Source organism: Ambystoma mexicanum, chromosome 12 (assembly GCF_040938575.1).
Source record: "Ambystoma mexicanum isolate Mex_15411 chromosome 12, UKY_AmexF1_1, whole genome shotgun sequence".
NCBI lineage: Eukaryota > Metazoa > Chordata > Amphibia > Caudata > Ambystomatidae > Ambystoma > Ambystoma mexicanum.
The window spans coordinates 677,699,562-677,718,618 of record NC_090936.1 but is presented as its reverse complement, the minus strand read 5'-3'; positions in this window follow the sequence as shown (position 1 = coordinate 677,718,618).

The following is a 19,057-nucleotide window of genomic DNA, read 5'->3' as shown; positions in this document are numbered from 1 at the left end:
GTAGTACCCCTCCCTGCCCAACCACAGCACCCAGCGACCTCCTTGTCCACTCACCAGTACACCTCCTGTCCCACCTCCAGGTCTTGAAAACAGATATTTCCAAACGCAGATACATGTGTAATTTATTTTTAAGGGAAGCATGAATTGCGCAAAGCGTGGTTCCCTTAAAAACAAGCAAAACGGTATCAGCACCCCAGATGGTGGAACAGGGTGCTAACAGCTATAAGTACTGCTTTCTTAGGCACACAGGTCTGGTTTGCTGCACTTGGATTTACCTGACACAGGTTTGAGGGACATTAGTGGTCCTGCCCGCCCCCAAAGTGGTATTTAACTCTATATTGAAAACAGTTGATATCACTGACAGACAAGAGCCATCTTGTCCACCTGAAGTTGACAATTACCATGCATGCTGCAATGCCATACTAGGTACTTAGTCTCCAGCTATTACTTTCCTTTAACATTACAAACTTTTTGATTAATGAAACTTCTGAACTTTGGCTTACACATCAAATGATGAGACAAGCATACAGTATACAGGACACTGCCCTATGCAACACATTCTGGACCCAGCTGCAGAGAGCCTTGCACTGAAGACTGCTTTCAGAGCCCTTTTATCATCTTTTTATTGATTTGTTTCCATTGATGCAGCTGGCCTTTACATTTTGAAGACCCTCACCTCACTAGTGTCTTACTTCACAGGTACACAAACATGCTGTATTGTTTCATTTTATGTCTTGGATACAAATATAATTTGGTGACGTTAAAGATATTAGTCCATAATTGCTAATCTAATAAATGTGCTAATTAGCCATATGTTAAGCCGCAAACTCTGCTAATCAATTTTTGAAAACTTGTTTATGCCTTGCAACAAGTAGCAATGACACACTATCAAGACACATCAGAAGAATTTGAAGAGGTACATTTTGCATTCAATGTATATCAGGAAGTCTTTGCTAGCCTTCTCTGCAAACACAACGACCGGTTTTAAGATGTATGATGCATGAAAGTTCGGTGTCCAGTCAACTGGTCGACTGCAATTTGGTCGACTACAATTTGGTCGACGCAATTTGGTCGAATGCCAAATGGTCGAATTTTTTTTTTTTTATATATATATATATATGTGTTTTGTGGGTTTTCGTGTGGGGAAAAAAAATAAAAAATAAAAAAAAAGGGGGTTGGGGGGGGGACCCCCCCCAAAAAAAACCAAAAAATGGGTAAAAAAAAAAAAAAAAAAAATTCGACCATTTGGCATTCGACCAAATGGTGTCGACCAAATTGTCTGTCGACCAAATGTTTTCGACCATTTGACTGGTAACCTGAAAGTTCATGTAGGCCTGGACGTTCTTATGGTCAGGTTACATATAGACACCATCCAGCCAGTTGCCTTGAAGCATAGAAGAATCCTTTTCCATCTCAGAAAAAACATTTTTTATCAAGAATTAGGCAAGCTCAAACATGGGGACCTAATGGAAATGGTGAAAGGTTCCACCCTGCAGATATCCCCACAGTGGTTACAACCACAGCTAACAGCCAGGATACGTGAGGATATGTGTGGACCTGCAATTGCCAAATAAAACAATCAAAGCAGAGTGGCATGCCGCACCCACCATTGAAGATCTAGTAGCTGACCTGCATGGAGCCAAACCATTTTCAAAGTTAGACCTTAATGCAGGGTATCATCAAATAGTTCTACACACCTCCTCAAGATATATAATAGCATTTTGCCCACATAAAGGGCTCTATCAGCACAAGAGACTTTGAATAAGGTCTCCGGCTGAGGTTTTTCAACACATGGTATGGAGTGTGCTTGCGGGCCTGCAAGGAGTGATAAACGTCAGTGATGATATCGTCATACATACCCAGACAGAGGCACAAAACCACAAACACCTTTTGAAAGTACAAAAGTGTCCAATCTAAGGTATTAACATTGAATAGGTATAAATGTCTGTATTTGCAGACAAAATTGATTACTTTAGATATAAATTCCAACACTTTGACTGTCTGCTGACCCTTGAAGGTGAATGATGTGCATTTGTCAGTGGAACCCATGCACCCTTCGGAAGTAAAAAGCTTCCTCAAAATTATCGCCTAGTGCCGCCACTTAAACAATGAACTGGCCACATGGTCGGAAACATTTACAAGCTTCAGATAAAAAGATCCTGTGTGGGATTGGACGGTGCTGGACAACCTAAAAAAAAGTTGGACGATCTGCTTAGGAACGTGAGAGAGACATTTCTGGAAGCAAAGGAGCAGAACCAAAAAAAAAAGAGATGGTGGTTCGCCATATGATCCTGGTTAAAGCCTCATATAGGAGAAGTTGCCTCCAATAATGGATTGTGGCAATTTGCAACGCCTGCGTGGTGCGGACAGTAGAATTGACTTATCAGACATTGAGTAAAGCTATGTGTACAGGGCTCTCTTGTGACTTTCTAAACAATTGCTTTTCCATGGTGAATACTGAGGTGTGTCCACTTTTACACTTGTTGGAACTGAGCGTTATCATTGGGCCAGCAAAAGTGTGCGTTCCAAGTTGACAGATTAAGCAGAGGAGTGTCAATGCAATGATCGGGGCAAACGTCACAGTTCTGCAAGTCTACCACTGGAGAAAACTAGTGGCACCATTTTCACCTCTGTTCATCCAGATTATGATGGTAGGTATGAAACTGGGCTGGCAAACCTATATGCATCCAGGCGTGGTTCAGAGTGTATTTAATGTGCAGCAGGACACCACACCATGATGCCATAACTTAGGTGCCCAAGAAGAGTCAGCCAACACGAGGAACTTTAAAAGTGGCTAGTTCACTTGTGATGATGAATAGCAAGGTGCAATGTGGGAACAAAAGTAGGACAACCAGTGAAGAAGGCACGTTGCAGCCCAAATAAAACATCATAGACGTACAAATGTAAGCAACTCATTCATACTGCATGGAATCATGCTGTTTACCAAGAGTATAGTCCTGGTTGCCAAAGCAATTGCCCTCTGCAACAGACCAATGATTTCATTTCAGCATGGCAGTAACCTGCACCACTTCTATTGCGTCATGCTTGTAAACACTGACAGATCTTGTTTAGCGTTCAAGCACAAAATGCAAACACGACTACTTTGTTTCGCAAGAGTCGCTAACTGTGTCCACTGAGTATTTAAACAATGACGAGAATGTGCTGCTATCTTTACCTGTGAAAAGAATCTCTGTTCAACGTGCACGTTGCAAGGTTAACTCGCAGGGCAGTAGAACTGTAGGGGTGTTCATGATGAACTCCCACCCTAGAACCTACAATTGTTCTATGTCTAACCATTTGTTGTCAACGCAAAATGTGATGTATTTTCAGGTTTTTCTAAAATTGCTGTACATGTTAGATACCACTACCTGGAGTATCTGAGATACCTGTAGCTCAACAGGTAATGTTGATGGTTGCCACAATGTATTTATTTATTTATTGTGTGTTTTGATTACACAACAGAAACTTTCACACATACAATTCATCGGCATCATTACAAATACATTAAAAAAAGAGTTACAACATTTTACAAAATACAGGTACAACACACTAAGAAAACACTTCATCATTATTATTCAATCAGGACTGAATTCACAGTTCGAAAATTGCAATTAATAACAATGTTTAATTTGTGTTTAAAATACGAACCCATAACTGTTCTGCAGGAACCCCCTCAAGTTTATATGTAAATCTGCCTAGTTTCTCGTACCATAGTTCCATAAGTATGGGGCACTGAATGCATAAATATCTTTGGGTCTCCATTCTAGTACCACAATGGCGACACAACCTTTGATCCATCAGGGACTTCATTCGCATACATAAAACATCAAGCGTTTGTAATATGTTCAATTTTAATTTTCAAAACCTAAATCTAAATTCTCTTCAGGGTTTTTTTTTTTAAAGTAAAGTGCCAAAACATTTTAAAAAATGTATACTCCACTTGAAATAGTTGTTAAATCAGAGATACCTTATTAAAACATCCCTTATTCTTTATCCATTCATGTCTGTAGAGTTTTAGTTTAAATTTGTTTGGTTTAGCATTAAGCTCCTTGGGAGAGGACTCGATCCTATCCAGCAAATCATCACAATTAAGTTGCCAGTTAGAGAGTGCCTTACATGTACCCCTATTCAATTCTGTCGTCAAGTTTACATATAAAGATGCTTGAGGGGGCAATAAAATTGAGGCATACATTTGCAGAGTCCGCCATTCAACATACATACCCAGGAGAAGGAGGCCCAATTTGCACCTAATTTCAGCCAATGGAACTGAGCTCAGCAAATGAAGCACCTTCCTCCATTAAAATGCCTCTAGTTAAGACCATGCAGTGTGCGCATTAAGATTCTCTCCACCGAAAATCAGTTTTGGGAGTATTTTGGGAGTATTTTGTGCCTGTACAGTTTAACCATTGGCAAAGATGAGAATCTTCCGAATTTATAGTCAAACTGAGCCAACTGAAAAGCAGACACAAAAAATATTGCTCTATAAGCCTTATATTTATTTATTTATTTTTACATTTATTAAACGCACAAAACCCTCAGGCATCCCAGCGCTCATAAATGATACAATGTTGATTTTGTTTTACTAGAGTATATAAAGCTTTCAATGTATTTAAAACCATTGACGACCTCTAAAATTTGATTTGATATTCTCCATTTACCAGTTTTCCACTCAGATTTCTCTATGTTTAAAATCAGTATTTTAGATATTGAAATATCAAGGTGGAGCTCCAGACTTAAAAAATATACATTTACACTGTCGAGCACCCATTGGAGACCAGTCATATCAAAAATGATAGTGTCGTCAGCATAGTTTAAATACTGCACTTTGCTTTGTCCTATGTGCAGAGGATTAGTGTGTATTGAGTCCCAGCATGAGCCCATGTATTTGATATAAAAGTTAAATAGAAAGGGCGCCAAGACACACCCTTGGCGAAGCCCCCGGTTAGTGTCTGTCCATTGTTTGCCGGTTCCCTGGGTATCAAGCCTCAGCCATATTTTTGTGTCCTTATGCAAGGCAACCTGAATAGTTGTGAGAGAAACTGGACCACCACAATTAAACATCTCTTTCCACAAAATTGCCCGATTCACAAAATTAGAAGCCTTGCTTGAATCAAGAAATACAAGATACAGTGAGCTTTTCTGGTCCCTCACTTGTCTATCCTTCAAGGAGAATACAAAACTGTTTAATGCAGTAAGAACTCCCTTCTTGAACACCGCTTAATAAACATTCTGGTTATCTGTTTCCAAGACCCAATTTTGGAGTTCATTTAACAGCATTTTTAAAAAGATTTTGTTTGTTGCATCCAGTAATGAGATTGGTTTTTAATTTTAGGGGGAGAACCTGCCCCCGTCCCCCTTAAACACCAGGTTCACAACTGGCAACTTCCAGAATGGTGGAATCACTTGGGCTGATAAGATGTTAGCAAACAAGGCTGAAAGGTTTTCTTTTTTTGCCCACAAAAATATGGCAGATTTTAATACATTGCTGACAACCCGTCAGGGCCTGGGGCATTGGATTTTTGATTACTTTTAATGAACTTTATTATGTCATCCAATTCCCAATTAATGGCCCCGAACCAGCTATGACCCCCCTACATCCTAACAAATCGCTCACTTCTACAACGAATATAATTCCTTGAAGTGGTTAATCCAAGTGACTTCTGTTATAGGCTGAATTTGGGGGAAGGAATCGATACCTCCTTACTTAAACAGACTTCAGAATTTGTCAGCATGATTCCCCAATGCACAGCTCAACATTCTTCCAGAGTCATTAATCAACATCCAAAATCTCTGTCCACGTATACAGTTTTTGAAGTTGGTGTTCAAGTTACGCATCTCGGCCGTTGGTTGCGGCCTCTTTCTTTGCAGAACTTTTGTATTAATACGTAACTCTCTCTTACGCTTCTGTACCTTGAGATCAAAACCGTGTTTGTGTGGTGGACCAGATACCCCTTTTAACAAAATCCTAGGATGGTTGCCACAATATTCTGAAGCCTTTAAGCAAGTATGACACTATTTTTGCATTAGTTTATGTTGCGCAACCATGTTGCAGACAAAAAGCCAACACACATTTCATGACCTCCCCCATACTTTACGATGTAATTTCCATTTGTCTCCAGGTGTGTGATGAAATACGTTATGTCCATTTCAATATAGATATAGTCATTGTTATAAGTATGTATACACCATATGTGCTGGGCACAGCATCTGAATTCTTGACGATCTTGCAATTAGAAGAAGACATGTCCACATTTTCCACAATGTACTGAAGCACATAAATGCATTTGAATTACGACGTACTTGAACATTCCAATATGTGTGATAAAGAATGGAAAATGCGCCTTACTGTGAGTGGTATACATTTCTGTATGTGCGATGTGGCATGCATGGCGATGAACAGTGTGCACTGGCATTGACAGGGTACCAGGCAAAATAGTGCTACACATACAATGAAGATTACCCCTGTTAACTGCGCAGGGAGTATTAATTCTAATAAAGACTAGGAGGCGAGCATTATGCTTCAACTTCTATTTATTATACTCCAGCAGTTTCAAATAAAAAACACTGAAAAGGTGTAAAAAAAAAAAAAATAAATAAAAAAAATAAACACTGAAAAGGTATCCTCATGACACTTCTGTCCTCTTGGTCCTCTTGAAAATACAAGGCCCAAAGTCTCTGTAGTTCTCTCGTGCCCAGTCTAGCTATGACACACTTCCTGTTCCTGGACTCTTCTCTTTTACGGCTCTGAACTATGAACTAGAACCTTTTAACCATTGACAACCAACAGGGCGAATAGCTTCAACTTGTTGCAGATATAATGCTGCTGCATCACACTTGAACTAGTCTCCTACATACCGGCTTCGACCCCTCGACCACGTATCTCAATTATTCTTCTGGTCTTCCTTTAGGGATCATACAAAGAACAATATTAGGGTGGACTCCTTGTACTGTCATACTCATTGTACATGCAATACAGTTCAGACATTACATAGCAGGGCGGGAATTTAATGCTTGCCTCCTAGTCTTTAATAGAATTAATACTCCCTGCGCAATTAGCAGGGGTAACCTTCATTATATGGCAAGACTGGAGGCGACCATTATGCTTGTTTAAAGCTTCCCTAATAAAGTTGATGCTAAACTTTCAATCAGTTTGAAATACAATTCCTTAAAGGTGCTGTCGCTAGCCCAATCTGCTGCTTGCATAATATCCTGCAGGGACACTCCTGCTGTGAACACTCTTGATGCCATAGCCCCTATTACTGAGTGTGCTCCATACACATTCATATTATTGCCTGCTAGCCGCATCACTTCTCTTACCCACCGAGCTATGGTGGCTGTCGCTACTGCTTGGAAAGGTTTCCTGCACGCAATCAACTCCTGTGCGGTACCTGCTGCTCTATACTCTGCTGTCCTACTCTCCTATTCTTTAATACATTTCACTACACACCACTTGTGGTTACCCGGAAAATATGGATAGTGTACTGATGTGGTACCCGTCTTAGTTCTAGTAACCACTGAAAACGTCACACCATCTGGTCTGAACGACATTCTGGTAACCTCCAGTGCTCTGGACGTCTGCTACTCTCTTACAGGACACTAGACATTATAACATGGCCAACTTGCCTGATAACTGCTTTAGTGACAGGAATCTGTCCACAGGCCAGCTCGCTAGAAGCTGCAGTACTATTGTCATGTCCCATACTTTAGTATATCTTAGTTCTGGCGGAGCTTTGTATCTTGATTACTTTATGAGCCTAGCCACTGCCGGATGCGCACCCGCTGGCACACCTGCAATCAGCAAGTGGCCTGTCGAAAGGGCTGCCCTATATACTCCGAAGGTCCGAAAAGATTTTCCATCTTGCAACAGCTGTGCTAGGAAATTAAATATAGCTACTGTAGGTGCTGAAAAGGGATGAACATTTCTCCCTGTACACCAACTCGACCACCTGGCCCAAGCCGAATAGTAGCTCCTCCTAGCGGATGGTGCACACGATTCTGCAATGAGCTGAGCAGCTTGCGCCAAAATGTCTGGCAACGCACAACATCTCCTGATACTCTGCACGCTATTAGCGGGAGAGCCCCTCTCACTCTCAGAGAATGATATGACCCAGCTGGGTCTGTGAGCAGTCGTTCCCCTTTTGGGAGGATGTGAGGAATGTCCAATGACATTTCAATTAGTGTCCAGAACCACACCTAAAATTTCCATAATGGCACTATTACAATCAATTCCGCCTTCTCGATCCGACACTTTTCTAACAGTCTGCTCAACATCACGAAGGGAGGGAACGTGTAGCGCAGGACTCCTGCCCACTGCCGGAGGAACGTGTCTGTTCCCTGGGTGCCTGGATCTAGTCTCCAGCTGAAGTAGCTGGTTGTCTGCCCGTGGAGGCGTGATGCAAACAGGTCCATGTGAACTGGTCCCCAAAGCCGATTCAGGCTCTGAAACACTCTCTTGCTCATCCTCCAGTCGCTGGAGTCTTTGAGGTATTGCGAGTTCCAGTTGGCCTCCAGATTCAGTGCTCCTGGCAGATATTCTGCTGTCACTGATGTCCCTGACTGCAGGCAAAAATGCCAGAAATCCTTTGCTAGCTCTGCTAGTAGACGGGATCTCGTCCCTCCTAGGTCTTTTATATATCTGACTGCTGATATATTGTCCATCTTGAGAAGGACACATGAACTCACTCTGCCTCTTGTGAACGCACTGATAGCAAAGGAGCCCACTAGGAGATCCAGGCAGTTTATGTGAAGACGAAGCTGTTCTTCACTCCATTTCCCGTCGGTCTCCAGCGATTCACACCTTTCTCCCTAGCCTACACGACTGGCATCTGATTCTATGATAAGATCTGGGCGATCTCTGAAAATGTCACAACCATTCCAGGAGTCCATATTCTTCAACCACCACTCTAGTTCTGTGACAGACTCTTGGTCCAGGGGCATTAGCTGGTGATACTTTAGGCCCTGCTGCAAGTGCTTTATCTTCACCCTCTGGAGAGCTCGATATTGCAAGGGCCCTGGGAAGATGGCTTGAATCGATGTCGCTAGCATCTCCACTATCCTCGCTAGCACTCTGATTGATATCACTCGCTTGCTCAAGCCGTCTCTTATTTCTTTCTTTATATCTCGTATCTTTCTGGCTGGCAATTCCAGCATTGCTTTCGTGGTATCCAGGATAAAACCTAGGAAGTCTAGTGTCTGTTCTGGTGAGGTGTCAGACTTCTCCCTGTTCACTAGGAACCCTAAGGACGACAGGAGGTCTTGCACCCATGCTGTCTGATATATTAGTGTCTCTCGTTCCTCCGTCAAGAGCAGCAAATCGTCTAGGTATATAATCATCCTGATACCCTTCTCCCTGATCGCTGCTGCTACTTGTCTCATCAATTTTGTGAAGGCCCAAGGTGCCAAGGCAAGCCCGAAGGGCATTGTTTTGAATTGCCATAGCTGATCGTCGCAGCAGAATGCCAGGTAAGCCCGGAATTCTTCCTCTACTGGGACTGTTAGGTATGCATCTTTAAAGTCTAACCTTGTCAACCAGTCCCCTTGTCTTAATGAATCTCTGAGCTGGTGTATCCCTTCGATCCTGAAGTGGCAGTATACCACCCAGCCATTCAACTCTTTCAAGATTATGACTGGCCACACTTTTTCTTTTCTGCTGACCAGTAACATATTGCTTACGAATCTGGGAACCACTTTGCACTTTTCTATTGCTCCTTTCCTCTCTAGCTGCTGGCTTGTTCCATATGTGCTAGGTGAAGCTGCCAAGGCCAGCTTGCCTGAAGGTGTTGCTGGATAAATTCCAGGTGCAGACCTCTGACAGTCTGCAATACCCAGATATCGCTGGAAAGCGCGTGCCAGTTGTACCAGAAAATCACTGTTCTGCTCCCCACTGGCGAGTATTGTGTTACTCTCACCTGGCGTGAAGCTTTGTCCTCGTCCGGCTCTCCTTCCTCTGTGCCCTCTTGTAAATCTTCCTCTGGCTAGGAAGAAGGAATCCTGCTGTTTGTTCTCCCATTATTGGGCTCTGGGATTCTGGGGTCTTTTACATCCTTGAAAACGACCGGCTGCTCAACCCCGATAGCGGCCGGTCCCGGCAAAAACTCTCCGTGTAAAAAATTTCTGAATGGATGCTTGTGCCTTTTCTAATGATGTATATGTGCCGACAAACCGGCCCATATCCTTGCCGAAGGTGTCCCCGAAGAGGAGCCTTTGAGCCAACTCTCCTGCTTCGTACGAAGCAAGGTCGACCAGTTTTGGGTCTATCTTCAGTAATAGTCCTCTCCTTCTTTTGGAGGATATGGCGCAGTTCGCATTGCCCAACAGGCAGACAGCCCTCTGTACCCAGCTTGCCAGTGTGTCTGAGTCCACCTCTTCACCTGTGTCTCTAGCCCTCTCAGCTAGGTCCATTATTTTTGCTAGTGGGCCTGCCATGTCCAGTATTTTCTCTTGACAGCTCCTCCAAGACCTGTCCATTCCTTTACTCAGGTCTTTACTGGTTTTTGACATAAAGGTCAGCATCTTTAGATTTAATTCCAGCATCTCGCCACCTTCCGCGGAAGGTCTGGTCGCGGGCACTCTGCCCGAAGGCGTTGTCTCACCTCTTTGTCTAGGGCTTTCCTCAGCCTCAGACACCTGTATTGTTCCACTCTCGGGGAGGGCTGCCAGTCAGAGGACTTCGGATTCCTGATACTGTCAGGATCAAACATGTCCAGGTCCTCCTCCTGGTCTTCCTCTGGGTGTTTTTCTTTGCAAGACCTATTGCCACCGCTAGGCTTGGCCACTCTTCTTCGACTTGTTCTACCTCTTCTTCCAAGGATAGGTCACCTCCTGCTGGCTCTTCTTCCTTACCCGAGTTATCTTCCCCTGGGTAGGGGGTCGTCAGGCCTGGCACTGTCCGCCTTAGAATAAATGCTTCCTTTAGCTTTGGAAAGGCATCGACTGCCTCTTGGGTCTTGTCATCTACCCCGTATGGTCGACCCGGGGGTCAAAAGAGTATTTTCTCTTTTGGGTCTGCTTACTCCCCTTTGGCCTTAATTTCGAGGGGCCTGTGGGTGCGCTGACAGTTTTCCAGCCTCTCTTGCAAGGGTTTCATCCCTTGCACCATTGCATCCACCAACGAGCTTCCAGCACTTCCTTGAAGCTGGCGGTGAGGTCCAGGGGCTGTTCCTCCTCGCTCCACTCAAACTCCGGCATATTGTTGTCTGCTCTGTGTCAATTACCTGGATCAGGTGTCTTTCGCACGCCCACGGCTACGTTGGTAGATGTATCACCACTTATTTCTTTTATTATATTTAATATATATATAAACTCCTTTTGCCCATAAACAATAAACGTTTGATATTCTTGCCTACATTAATCATTTCCTTCATCGAACAAATTACTACACATGCTTAACCATGAAGAGATGTTAGAAAGGTACTTATCTGCTGAAGAGCAGTAAAAGAAGAGAAGTCCAGGGACAGGAAGTGTGTTATAGCTGGACTGGGCACAAGAGAACTACAGAGACTTTGGGACTTGTAGTTTCAAGAGGAAAAAAGGGTAATGAGGATACCTTTTCAGTGTTTATTATGTGTTTTGTTGAAACGGCTGAAGAGTAGAATAAATGGAAGTTGAAGCATAATGCTCGCCTCCAGTCATGCCATAGAACGTAGTACCACAGCACTGTATATGAGTACCTGAAGGTGAAGTACTTGAAAGTTATGAGGTGGTCGTGGGGGGTTATTACAAGAACCATTTGCCCAATACATTGCTCTATGAAATATCCAAGTGGTCATGAAAACAAATGTCAACCACTTCCCTTCAAGTGGCACTGCGGTCCCGGCCGTCCCTCTCTCCACTTCCTTCTGCCTCATTGTCCATGAACTCACCATCTTCCTCTGGCACTACCAGTGCAATGTGATCTAGCATGACGCAAAAGGGCTACAATTATGCAGAACTCTTGTAGGGCACACTGCAAGTACCCCCAGTATCAAGTAAACATCTGAAATGGCTCTTCAATAACTCAAGTGTCGATCTTATTGTGTTGCCTGTCCAATTGTCTTCAGCATTGTAATACTCTTCATCAGGATCAGTAGGATGCAGTATGGATGTCCGTCACCAACGCATCCGTAGATATACACTGTCAGAATGTTCATGTGAAACAGCAAATAAATGAGAACAGTGCCACATTACTACACAAGTCTAGATGAGTAGACCACAACATTACTTGGCATTGTTCATCGCAACAACATTCTCACTTACCAAGTAACCAGTCCCTTTTCTGGAGAAGACTACTTATTGCATATACACAAGCTCTGACAAACCCGCTCCCTTCTCCCCTTAAACTGGTAAAGTCCATTTGAACCCCCATTTGTTTTATCTGCACCCTCTTTCCCCACCGCTACATCCCTACCTCTTTTCCTTTTGTCCATAGATATTATCAGACTTTATCAGGATTCTGGGAGCCATGTTGAAAAGGCTACACACAGGACTGCAGCAGACATTTCGGCTGCGAAACATGGATTCCATGCAATAGCCTCCATTCCTAATGTGACAGGAGTCACTGTAGGAATTCACATTAGTCCAGTTCCACCATGAGCCTGGGAGCAAATGTTCAGGAACAGGAAGACAAATTAGTATACCAGAATGTATGTTCGAATTATTTTACACTATGCAAAATCACCACCATATTGGTATCAGAGGACTGAAGCTTATTGGGAGGTTGGCATATTGTGCCCTGGTGGGAGAATTTTGTGGCGGAGATCTGGCTACGCTGAAGTGCAAACGTACCAGGTCCCTGCCGCCACATAATGTGGAGCAGCACAATGAGCTCCAAAGCGGTATCACATGAAAGCCCTGTGCGGTCACTCGACCACATTCACCACCACTAAAACATGAACATTGTCTTCATAATAGAAGCCATATCGCTAACACACACAAAATAATAGCATACAGTTAAAGCCTAATTTACCTATATAGGAGACAAGGTCCCTCAGACTTCAGTTATATATCACCATTCTCATAACCATGGTCATATGCACATTTTATCCATCTACAAATGATCAAACACATGACACTGATATACATACAAATGATAGTAAAAATATATTTTTTTAAATGTTGTTAAACATTGTACTTAGTGCAATCGTGCTTAAAGTGCTAGAAGGTGTAAATAAAATGCTTTCTGCATAGTGAAGAGTATGGCTAAGGTGGGAGTGCAATCTCCAGATAGCACACCCGCCTAGTCAAGAATAAGAACCATAATCCAAGCGCCAACTAGTCATGCACAATCATGAGGCTAAAATATTGCATTTGTAAAAGTGCATGATTTAACCACTGGGAGAGGCGTTATTCATTGCTCCAATACACACCAATACAATGGTAAGCTACTGGTTTCGACTTATAGCCGGAATAGCCCTGTCTTCTTCAGGGCCAAGTTCCAAGACTAAAACATAATATAAAACACATACATAAAACTCAAACAATGATATGGCGAAGGGAAACGACTTGTACTCGTAACTTAACAAATACATGTACAGCACCACTCAGTTCCGGAGACATATTTTTGCTTAATTATTTTCCATGATTCTAGAGATCAATACGTAAATAAATACAGAAGGTCATTAGTTCCTTCTGCAAAAGCTGAAGTCTCATTTCTTCACACGAAAATCACACAAAAATCACTAAAAGAGGAACATACACAATAGTCTAAAGCTTGAATGTAGGGGATGTACTTGTTCCACAGCGAACATCATCAAATTCCATAGCGAACATCATCAAATTGGGTCCAAACAGTCTGTTAGTTATGCCACCTAAAACCTAAACACTCCATCTGAGGTAACCTGATCATTGATAAAAGCTCCAAATGTAACATCTCGTCAAACACCCATGTTGAAACACAAAGACAATTATTTCTACTCGTTCTGTAACTTACTGAGTCATCCGGTGGTGCCATCCAGCCACAAAGTAACTGCTATCATCACTGCTGGCACCATCTGCGCGCATACAGTTCATACAGGCTGCTTTCGTTAATTCACATCCATTTGTACAGCATTGCTTATGATGTTTCTCCCACAATGAGAAACGAGGATAGGACTGAATAAAATACGCTCACTGTAGTTGTCCCTAGTATGGTACCAATATTGGAAGAGCTTCTGCTAGCCGAGTTCAGCGGTAGTCTGTATACACAACATAAATAACAGTTGAATAAAGGTCAATCCAAATTGCTTAATCTTGACCAACTTTGTGATTTTCTGCATATATTTTTTGTAACACATCAATTTAAACAGCGTCACATGGGGCATCTGTCGAATAACAAGAAACTAAAATCCAACTCAGTGAACCACGCTCGCTCTGATAGGAACCAATATGGTGGCCATTTTCAAAGGAAATATGGGGCTCCTGGTCACAAATTAGTAAATAGTGTTTGTATGGACCAACGCTAATTTAAATTGCATTATGTCACCAAGCACCTAATGCTCGATAGGTCTAACAGTTGTATGACATAGTGTCATGAAAATAACTCAGAAATAGGTCAACAGATGGTATACTGAAGTGTTTATCACGTGCAGTTCAAAAATATCTATACTGTTCTGAACTAGCCACTCAAATAACACTGACCAATAAAGCTGGTCATTAAGACCTTCTAAGTGTGATTGCAACTGGTAAATCCACTGTTGTCCACGCCTAGCTAACAGGACATCAACTGATCCATCTCCCCACGATGGTGTTCCTATCAGTGTTTTTCCTAAATGGATTTACTTCTGAACGATATTGAGCAAGGATCAGTAAATCCAAAAAGAGATCTCAATTTGACTTGACCACACCGTAAATTTCAAATTGGAATGCGGGAAATGAATCCATGTGTCAAAAGCAGCAAGGGTAGCCGAGTCATTATGCCAAATAATAAGGATATAGACTATATATCTATGATATACCTTAATGGACGATAAAAAAGGGTTACCTGGGGAAAGAACTTTGGAATCTTCAAAGTTCTGCACAACCAGATTTGCCAAGTTAAGAGAAAACGCGGGTCCCATTGATGCTCCATGTATTTGTTTATAAAATACCCCTTATATTTAAAGAGGTTTTCTCCCAGAGCAATTGGAGCCAAAACAGTAATGAGTTTAGTAGGTACTTGATGTGGTACCTCCCGTAGATCTAGACAATGTGTAATAACTTATATCACATCATTTTGTGGGATATTCATGTAAAGTGACTCTACATCTAGAGTCACTAACCAGTCTGTGATGGATTCTAAAGGCACCAAATTAATCACGTCACGTGAATCCTTAAGGTAGGACACTGCTAAGATTGAGGTAGGTCTGATGAAAGAATCACCAACTTTGGAGATAGTAAAGAGCCCCATATAGACACTATAGGTCGACCAGGTGGAGCTTCTACAGATTTATGCACCTTTAGTCCTAGTAAACTTAGGATTCAAGAATGCATACTCTTGTGAACTGAGAGACCCTAGTTCATATGCTATATCCGTAATGCCACGAATCTTCATGGCGAGGGCTGGCGTAGGGTCGTTCGGTAATACAAGCTAATGATTATGAATGGAGAACTGTCTTAATGCTTCTTTATCATAATCCTCAACAGTTTCAATCACTATCCCCTGCCCTTATCTGCCAGCTTGATAATAATGGAGGAATCGTTTTTATTTTCTGTAAAGCCTGATATTCTGTTTTAGAGAGATTACATTTAATACATCTCTAAGTCTTCAGAATATTAGTGAGACCCTGCGTAATGACTGATTCTTAAGTCAACACTTCTCTGGGCATATACCTTGTCGGAGGAATAAAGGTGGACTGCACATGAAACAAAGATATTGATTCTATGATACCATTAGAATAATCAAAAAAATAACTTTAGTCTGATTTTACAAAGAAATTGTTGTATCTCGGTTTCCAAGAGAATTTTAGGTGGAGATTGACTGGGGACAAACGAAACCCCCTTATTTAGAAGTTGAGAATCAGCCTCAGTCATTGGTGAATTCGTTCAAATAAATACTGCCAATGGTACATTGTTGGGTGTACCTATTGACGATATGCTCTCCGTCTTGTATTGAATTCAAGTATTCTGCAAAACCCTGATGGTAAGTTTGGTGAGTCTGATAAGGACATCCCTAAGGTCTTCCTCGGCTGCGACCTCTGTGGGTGCCTCGTTCTAAAAAAGGGCAAGACTGTCCCTGTGTGTATTCATTGTTAGAGGTTAAAGGACCTTCATAGTCCTGTTCAGAAATTGACTAGCTTCCTGAAAGAGTAACCCACTTTTTTGGTTGGTAGGTTCTATTAGGATCTAGGGGAAACCACCTGCCAGATATGAGTACATTATTCATTTTTCAAAATTTGCCAAATGTTTCTTCTTATGTTATCCATCCAAGGAGCCAATTTAAGCTTTGAATAAGATCCTGGTGAATAAGAAACTAACTTCAGCGTAAACGCTGCCCTAACCCACTGAGTGTCATAAATCTCCCCCGTCTCACCTGTGATCGGGATCTCCCTTGTTCGGCTGCAGGCCTCTTCCTGTGGATGGTTCGGGTCTTGAAAAGGCTCGCCCGAGCCTCGTCAGGTTGCAGGATGCGTTCAGCGTTCCGGGAAGTTCGTGGTTCCAGGGTATCCAGGATTAGCGATGAACGAGTAAGTAGGGGGGGAAATCCAGGAACAGGATAAAAGGCAAGGAAGGAAGTATGAGGATCAAAGGAAACCAATGTAGAGAGTAAGCACACGTCGGGTCACTACCGAAGATAGCGTTGAGACGCGCGGACCCGCAGGGGCATGACCAATTTATAGTACGTGCCACGACGTGAAAGCTTGGTACGGTCATGTTGGGAGGAACAAGGAGTACAAGCCCTTCGTGACAATGACCATGAGGTCCAGAAGGGGCAATTTCGCCGGGTCATGACAGCATGCCCCCTCCGAAGACTGGTTCCTCCAGGCTTGCTGGGTGAATAAGATGGAATCTTCTGAGCAAACGAGGGGTCTTTAAAGGGTAGCCTTTCCACTCGACCAGATATTGTAGTTGACCCCTCCTATACCTGGAATCACATATCCTGGACACCTCATATTCCAACTGGTCGTCCACAACAACAGGTGTGGGTTTGAAGGGTTTTCGAGTAGAACTAACTTAGGGTTTCAACAGGGAAGTATGGAAGACTGGATGTATCTTCTTCCAGGAATCCGAGAGCTTAAGTCGGAAGGAGACAGGATTGATGATCTCCTTTATAGAAAATGGACCATAATAGCGAGGAGCTAATTTGTTTGGTCGTAGATGTCGAGGTAACATTTTCGAGGCTAACCAGACTTGATCACCAACTGAATAGGAAGGTGATGGTCTTCTCTTAGAGTCTGCATATCTTTTGGTTTGAGTCTGGGCCTGGTCTAACTGATCCTTTGCCTCTCTTTGTAAGTCGATCAACGTCTGAATCCAAGAATCAAGGGTAGGTACCGGAGTAGATTCTGGAAGAGCTGATGGTAAAACAGACGGGTGATAACCTTGACTGCAATAGAAAGGGCTGATCTTGAGAGCTGAATGATCTGAGTTATTGTAGGAGAATTCGGCTAAAGGTATAAGGAGAGACCAATCGTCTTGAACCTTGGTGGCAAAACAACAAAGATATTGTTCCAGGGTTTGATTTACTCGTTCCGTTGCCCCATTGGTTTGTGGATGATAGCCTGAAGAAAGGGCACGTTGGATTCCGAGAACACGACAGAGATGTTTCCAGAATTGTGAAATATACTGAGGTCCCCGATCCGAAATAATCTTGGAAGGAAGGCCATGAAGACGAAAAATATGTTCCAGGAAAATTCCAGCAAGTTCTGAGGAAGACGGTAGTTTATACAATGGTGTAAAATGAGCTAGATGAGTGAACAAGTCAATGGTTACCATGATGGTTGTATATCCTCGGGAAGGTGGTAATTCAACAATGAAGTCAGTGGCAATAACTTCCCAGGGTCTGGTTGGCAACGTAGGTTGTAGAAGCAGACCCGCCGGCCTCTGATTATCGTATTTGTTCTGACTACAAATAGCACAGGTCTTGATGTATTGAACTACACTGGACTTCATCCCTGGCCACCAGAACTGTCTTTGTATAAGACGGAAGGTGTTGGTTACTCCTCGATGGCCGGAGTGAAGAGTATCATGGCATAGATTCATTACCTTCTGTTGAAGTTCTTTTGTCGGAATGACCACTGAATTGTTCTTGAATAAATATCCTTCCTTGATTGTCAGACGCCAGGGATTTTTCTTCGATATGTCCTTCCAGAGTTCAGATAATTGAGTCTGTGCTCTGATTTCTTCCAGGAGATTGATCGCTTGAGCTACAAAGATTGTGGGTGGAAACATTTTAGGATAGATCTTATCCTCCAAGGCAACGTAGTTGGGACGCTGAGAAAGGGCATCGGCAATCAAGTTTTGCGATCCAGCAACATGTGAAATTTGAAATTGATATTGAGCAAAGAAGTAGGCCCATCGAGCTTGTCTACTAGTCCTGTACTCCATGGATTGTAGGACCTGAAGATTTCGGTGATCAGTACGGACTTGAACTGGATATTTAGCACCCAGGAGTAAATGTCTCCATTCAGTGAAGGCATGACGAATAGCCAATAACTCCTTCTCCAGAACTGAGTAGTGAGTCTCGCTGGTGGTCAGGGTCCGTGAGAGATAAGCAATGGGATGTTCCAACTTATCATCGGATTCTTGTTTTAAAACTGCTCCTATGGCATAATTGGAGGCATCAGTTTCCACTAGAAAAGGACGATTTATGTCAGGTTGGGCCAGGATGGGGGCCTGAGTGAATTCTTCTTTCAAGCGTTGGAATGCCTTGTCTTGTGGTATAGACCAGTTAAATGGAACGTCTTTCTTCAGGAGATTAACAATGGGTTGAACAATCTCGGAAAAGGTGGGAATAAATTTCCGGTAGAGGTTGGCAAGCCCCAGGAAGGATTGTATTTGCTTAACAGATGTTGGGGCGGGCCAAGCCAGTATGGCCTTCACCTTTGAAGGGTCCATACTAATTCCTTCTGAACTGAGGACAAATCCCAGATAGTGAACTGATGTAACATGAAACAAACATTTTTTT